The sequence below is a fragment of the Gossypium hirsutum genome, chromosome D08 (assembly GCF_007990345.1).
Source record: "Gossypium hirsutum isolate 1008001.06 chromosome D08, Gossypium_hirsutum_v2.1, whole genome shotgun sequence".
NCBI classification, from domain to species: Eukaryota; Viridiplantae; Streptophyta; class Magnoliopsida; order Malvales; family Malvaceae; genus Gossypium; species Gossypium hirsutum.
In genome coordinates, this window is record NC_053444.1 from 8,785,382 (window position 1) to 8,792,136 (window position 6,755).

General features: G+C 33.1%; 1 long non-coding RNA gene across 1 annotated transcript; it reads right to left on the bottom strand.

Moving 5' to 3' along the window:
* Positions 1 to 2,809: 2,809 nt before the first annotated feature.
* On the bottom strand, positions 2,810 to 4,686 carry LOC121220255 (uncharacterized). The gene is made up of 4 exons (XR_005917469.1): positions 4,637 to 4,686; positions 4,468 to 4,496; positions 3,313 to 3,442; positions 2,810 to 3,005 (listed from the first exon to the last, which is right to left on the bottom strand). It is a non-coding gene; the product is annotated as an uncharacterized lncRNA (long non-coding RNA).
* Positions 4,687 to 6,755: the final 2,069 nt, after the last annotated feature.

Below are 6,755 nucleotides of genomic sequence, written 5' to 3' on the forward strand. Positions count from 1 at the left end.
AAATCATTTTGAAGGCCTTAAAATCACCTTAGACTCATTTAAAAACTTTATGTGGGTGATTAAAGGTGTTCAAGATCAATTCTGGGCCTCGGATGGGTCAAAACACCCAAAACATTGCAGAGGCCATGTATAGTCAACAAGGTATTGGTACCTTGGGCATAGGTATTGATATCTATGCCTGGAACTGTAGCTTTTTGGCTACTGACTTGTTCTAGTCTGATACCTATGGTGAAGGTATTGGATCTTGTTCCCTAAAGCTAAAAATTTTTCCAACAAACCTCCCAAAATATCCTCAAACATCATCAAATCATACCCAATGGTTTCAAATCATTTAAAAACATTTTAAAATAATATTTAAACACAATTTCAAATCATACACATGTTCAAATCAATTTGAAACTCAAATATTTTTTTAATCATTCAAAAAGTTACAAATAACGTTTAACTTTACTAATCCAAATACTTACAATTCCTTATAATAATCTAAGTCTCTATGTTCATGCCAAATTTACAAATAATAATTACAAACTCAAAATCTTGAATGGAGATATGATGCTCCCAATTCAAAACCACATCTTATTGACAAATCTAATACCTACGAGTTTAAACAACTAACACATGAGCTCGATGAGGTCAGTAAGTACCCAAGAACATTCATACTAATCCTATCCATTATTAATGTTGAGCCCCTTAGCCATAAATGTTTCAAAGTTTGCTCATTCTACAATTAATGTATCAAATGGATTCAATTCTTGTAACAGAGTCTTAAGGGCTTAACTTACCCTTTTAATAGTTTATTAGCCAATCATTTTATGAAGATTCATGTTTGGAATTCCTATTGAGGGTCCAATTAACCTTTAATCTAATGTTTATCCCATTTTACCATAGCTTATAACATGTTCACATATAATTTAAAGTTATGGTCATTTGTTCCTTATGCAAATGTTACATTATTTTTCAATTTCCTTAGTAGAGACATACTACTGAAAAGTCTTGCACTCAATTTCATGTATAACAACCTGAAAGTTAGTGGTTTCAAAAACTGCAGGTTTGGGATCTCATTTTCGTGAAATGATTTTATAAATGCTTTATTAAATATTTACAGAGATTTATATTAGGATAATTGATTTCTGGATAGGTAATTTTGTATAATTAGTGATTAATTAATGAAAAAGGACTAAACTGCAAAAGTGGTAAAACTACAATTTTTATAAATTCTTTCAATTCTGAAATGGACTAAGGACTAAATTGGTAATTATACTAGCTTAGGAAAATGTAGTAGAAGGTGCCTAATGATATTATCTTTATAATGAGGTTCAAATGGTAAATTAATAAATAGGTAATAATAATAATAATAATAATAATAATAATAATAATAATAAAGACATCAAAGTGGATGGAAAGAGAGCATTTCTTATCTTCATCCATTTAAACCAATTTTGGCAAGAAAGGGGAGAAGGAGAATCGACCTTTGGGTTTTGGAAATTTATAGCTTCAATTGGTTAGTTCAATTTAGTCATTTTCTTGTAATTTTTATGTTTTCGAGATCATGAGAGCTTAATCTTGCTAGCCCATGTACCAATTTGTAAAATTGTTAAAGTTTTAGAAAGTTGTCATTGTTGATTTCTTGAAGTTTTAGGTATTAACTTGATAGATTATAAGCTTAGAGGTGAAAAAGCACTAAATTGTGAAGTTAATTGATAGTTTCGTACATTAGGAACCAAACTGAATAAATTGTAAAATTGACCATAGAAATAAAAAATAGGAGGTCCCTAATTGATTACAGTGAAAACAGATTTCAAATTGAAGTTTCAAATTGAAAGTTATGTTAGTCACGATTTTAGGGACTAAATTAAATAAAATAATTTTTTTATAAAATGACAATTGATTGTGAATTTGGTTGTATATTGATGTTTTTTATGTGTTTATGCTAATCCGTAACTAACGTCAATCAGAATTCCTCGAGAAGGAAGGGAAAAGCTAAAACAGTAGACAAATAGCTCGGAGTTTTCGGTTGGCATTTCTATTCTTCAACTCATTTATCACTGCATATTTTTATTGCTTAGTATGATGAAATATTGAAGGAAATTTGGAATTGATCAGTTGAACTAAATTTATAGAAAAATGTTGATTTTTGTGAAGAATGTTTAAATTGAAAAGATAGCAAATAATTTCTTTAGATGGAAGTATCTAATTGGCTTTGGATTGAATTGAAACATGTTATGCTGTGTGATCAATTGTTGAGTTAAACTGTAAATTGAAATTGATTGTGTAACACCCCTTACCCGGTTCAGTCACATGATGGTACAATAGTTAACAGAATTGATCACATACATTTACCATCAACAATGTTCAAAAAATCAACAAATACAAGTTATGATTCAAGTTTAATATGAATTAAAAAAATTTTTGAGTCTTAATCGAGCTTACGAAAGCTCTTTGTAACACCCCAAACCCAACCTAGAAGTTTAGACCAAATCTCGTTGGTTACATTGACCAGCGAAGTGATATTAAATCAATTTACAAAAAGAATTGTTTAAAACTTATTTCGAATACAGTTTGCTAAAATCGAGCTAAATTGTTTAACAATTTATGTTTTGAAACAATAATTAAGTGGCGTTAAAAACAAGTAAGAATAAAACAATTTAATGTTTCTCGTACAATTTCAAAATGCATCAATTTTGCCAAATGTAACTCAAAATTTTTAGATTAGAAATTGTGCGAAAAATATGTTATTTTCTCAAATGTGTGCGAACTTTGAAACAATAGCAGAAGACCCAATTAAAACCTTAGCATGAAACTTTCAAAATAATGTTCAAAACTGAAATCATAGATTTTAACGAAAAGTTCAAACCTTAACACATACCATAGTTTTGATAATCTTTCCTACAAACCATTTGAAAATGACAACTGAATTTCTAAGTAGCATCCTTTAAACCAAACCAAACCCTTATTAGTCCGAGACCTCCAGCATGCCGAGTCTAGCTTCAAAACATGGAATTTACCTGAAAGGGAGAAACTAAATGAATGAGCTACGCGAGCTTAGTTTGAGTCTGAAACATAAACAGATGGCAAAATACGAAGTAACACAACAATATTCCAGAACAGTATATGTATAAAAAATCACTTACGAAAACTCAAACTAGTAATTCAAAATAAAAAAATATTCCCAAATCATACCAAACCACAGAAACAGCGTCCCTACCATGCATAATAATCAAAACACGTTATCCATATTGCCAATAACCAAACATTCACACAAACAGACTTATTTTTAGATGCAAAACGAATGCAACAAGTCAAAGGTCCCACCCCACTAACCAAACATTGCTTCGTCCTCCCTGCACACCACATAAAGGTATAGAAGGCCGTCCACCCTGCACACCACATAGAACCATAATAGGTTCATCCACCCTACACACCCCAATGTGGAACTAAGCCACTGAAATAACAATATGTAGCTGAGTTAGCAAGTGTATAATATAATGTGGTAAATCATTGTACAGAAGTATTGCAATTAAAACTGCCAAATCAGTCTTCCTTCTCTCCATAGCCAAATCCCAAAATTTTCATGCTAGTGCAGTTATGCACACAGTACGCAGAAAAACATACAGAAATAGACATTCACGTTTCCAGACAACAATAATGAGCTCAGATTTATTCATCACATAAACGAACAATTAAATTAAAACCCATAAATGTACATATATACATGAACCCAAACTTGACTGAGTCCCAAACACACTTACCAAGGCTTAACCGAGGGTCGGATTACACAGAAACGTAACAGATAGTTTATGACTCAAAACAACAATCTACGAAACAGGGCCACACAACCATGTGCTCCGACCGTGTAGAAGGGTCTAGGCCGTGTGAAGACCAACTTAGCCATGTGGAAGGGGCACACGCCCGTGTGGTGGAGACACACGCCTGTGTATCCGAGTTACATAGCCGTGTGAGTAGCCTGTATAACTCACTATCCAAAAGTGTCAAAATAAAGTGCAGAGTACACATGACTATGTGGAAAACTCACACACCCATGTGGCTAAGGGACACGGCCATGTGTCTAAGGCACACGCCCGTGTGGAAATCGAAAAACTCCCCAAACAATAGCCATACGATTATGTGGCACTAAAAATCACCCAAAAACCTTAATTCCCAATGTCACACGGTCATGTGAATCGCCCGTTTGCAGCACACGCCCATGTGGCCACCCGTGTGGTCACAAAACCACACCGAAACAGGCTAAAATTGAGAATTTGCGACAGCAAAGCATACCCTAATCACTAATGGTTCAGAAACACACCTTAAATCGGGATCTCAAACACTAGAAATTGACTGATTCACCTCTATAACACAGTTTTGAAAACTCGTTTATGCAAACACACCAATCTATTATTATCATACCCAAATAAACAAAAGAACCAACCAAAATTGTTCTAAAAAGAATCAAAGAACACTACTTACTCTACTTCCGCTTCAATTCCTTGAATTACCTGAACACCAATCAATGAAATTAAATGAAACCCATCGATTTCAAACAAAAATTCAAGAACTAAAGTGATGATAAAGAGAATTCAATGGCAAAGAAATGTCAAATTTTAGAAATCTAGGAGTAAAGGAAAGAAAAACTGACATGAGAAAGAGGGAGAGAAAAGAGGAACGTGAAAATAAATTTTTTGGAATAATTCTCTATTCCAAATTAAAAATTAAAATTAAATAAATAAGGTAACTAAAAATAAATATGTATTTAAATTAAAAAAAATCTAAAACAAAATTAACTCCTCTAAACACACATGAGGACTCAAACTCGGGATCTAAAGATAAACTAACACACCCACTGCCACTAAACCAACAAGCTCATTCTGATACTAAAACGCGATAATAAACTCAACTACTCGCCCTACTCACAGACCCTAACTACAAACCTCAAAACTTCTAACCCCAAATTTCAAGGTGTTACACTCTTAAGTTGACCCAAGTACAAATAAGGACTAAATTACAAACTTTTAAAAAACTAGGGAAAAATCACAAAATAGGGTCACACGGCCATGTGCCTAGACCGTGTTAAAAACTGAGATCGTGTAAGCTGGAGTCACACAATCATGTAACTCACTGAGGTCGGGTGGACCTAAATGCAAAATCTTACAAACATTCACACGATTGTGTAGCCAGGCCGTGTGAGAGACTGTGATCGTGTTTAACCAAAACTACCCTAATTATAAAGAGCACATGGCTGTTTCACTTGCTAGTGTGTGCCAAAAAATGACTTATAATGCAAGTTATAATCCAAACTCTCACATATAACATAAGTATGCAATTAACCATTCCTTAAGCCTATTCAAAATGCACTAAAAGCATACCAAAACATATCATTTTACTAATTCTAACCAATATGCCTCAAGGCACCATCACAAGCATAAATCAATACCAAAGTGTTTCCTATTACATACCAAGTTTGAACATAGTTATACATGTATCATATGTTTCATCAAATGCCAAAATTTCTATCACATACCATTAACCACATACCAATATAACCACCTATAACTTTTGACACCAAAAACCATTTCCCATATCCTGCATATAACCTCTAGAATCAACATCGAAATACAATTTCATAAGCTCCAACCAAAATATCACCTATCCAATCATTCCACAACATATTCTAACTTACCAAATACCTATGATATTCCATCACATACCAAACTCAATAACCACATTCAAAGTTACTATTTCAAGCCATGATCAAACACATCAATATACCAACAAGTCCACATACTTGGTGCAATCACAAAACACACTTTACTTTTACAAAACACTTATATACAATTCAACTCCTATTACATGCCACATAAACGAAATAAATGTTAAAAATTCTACAAAAATGGTGGGTGGATAGTGTGATCTTTAAGATGATCTGATCGCCGAGTTTCGTCAAATGATAATTACAAAAAAATAGAAAATGAACTAGAATAAGCTTGAAATAAGCTCAGTAAGTTCATAGGTTCAAAACATATAACTTACCTTAAATCCCACAATTATAAAATTAACATACTTAACTAAATAATTTTTCCCCGTTACCACAATTCACGACATCAGGTGAGTTCATTGTATACATAATGAATGAAACATTCCATTTGATGTAATTCAATCTTAATTGAAGGTATATTATCAAGCCATTGTACATATGCACTTATACATCATAGAACCATACCTTATCATATGATAACACATTTACCATTCATTATTATTGTATAACCATATCGATTTAGCCTGTTGAACCATTATGAGTAGATACAAATACACGATTATCCACCCAAAACACGTCTGATTTCTCAAACGAGCTAAACAATCCAAGAACACGCTTGGGCACTGAGTGCCAAGCCTCTAGGCTAAACATCCCTCCAAAAACATGTCTGGACACTAAGTGCCAAGCCCGTAGGTTACAATCCTCCCCTAAAAACACACCTGAATCACTATGGATATAACTCGATAATCTGCAACAAATGCTGGATTCCAGTACCTTCAGTGAATATATATATCATCTGTCAATATCTCATCTCACATAAAACCCGTATAGTGCAAATAACCCTATTGGCATGCCAATTGTATCCTATCTCATGTTCATCCAGGCTCAATACATGTAACAGTACATTAAGTTTCAATTCAATCCTTTTCTCACCTTTGCATCAATTTGCCACATTAAGTATACATTCAAACATTCTCAAAGTGTACAATTTAACATAAACATT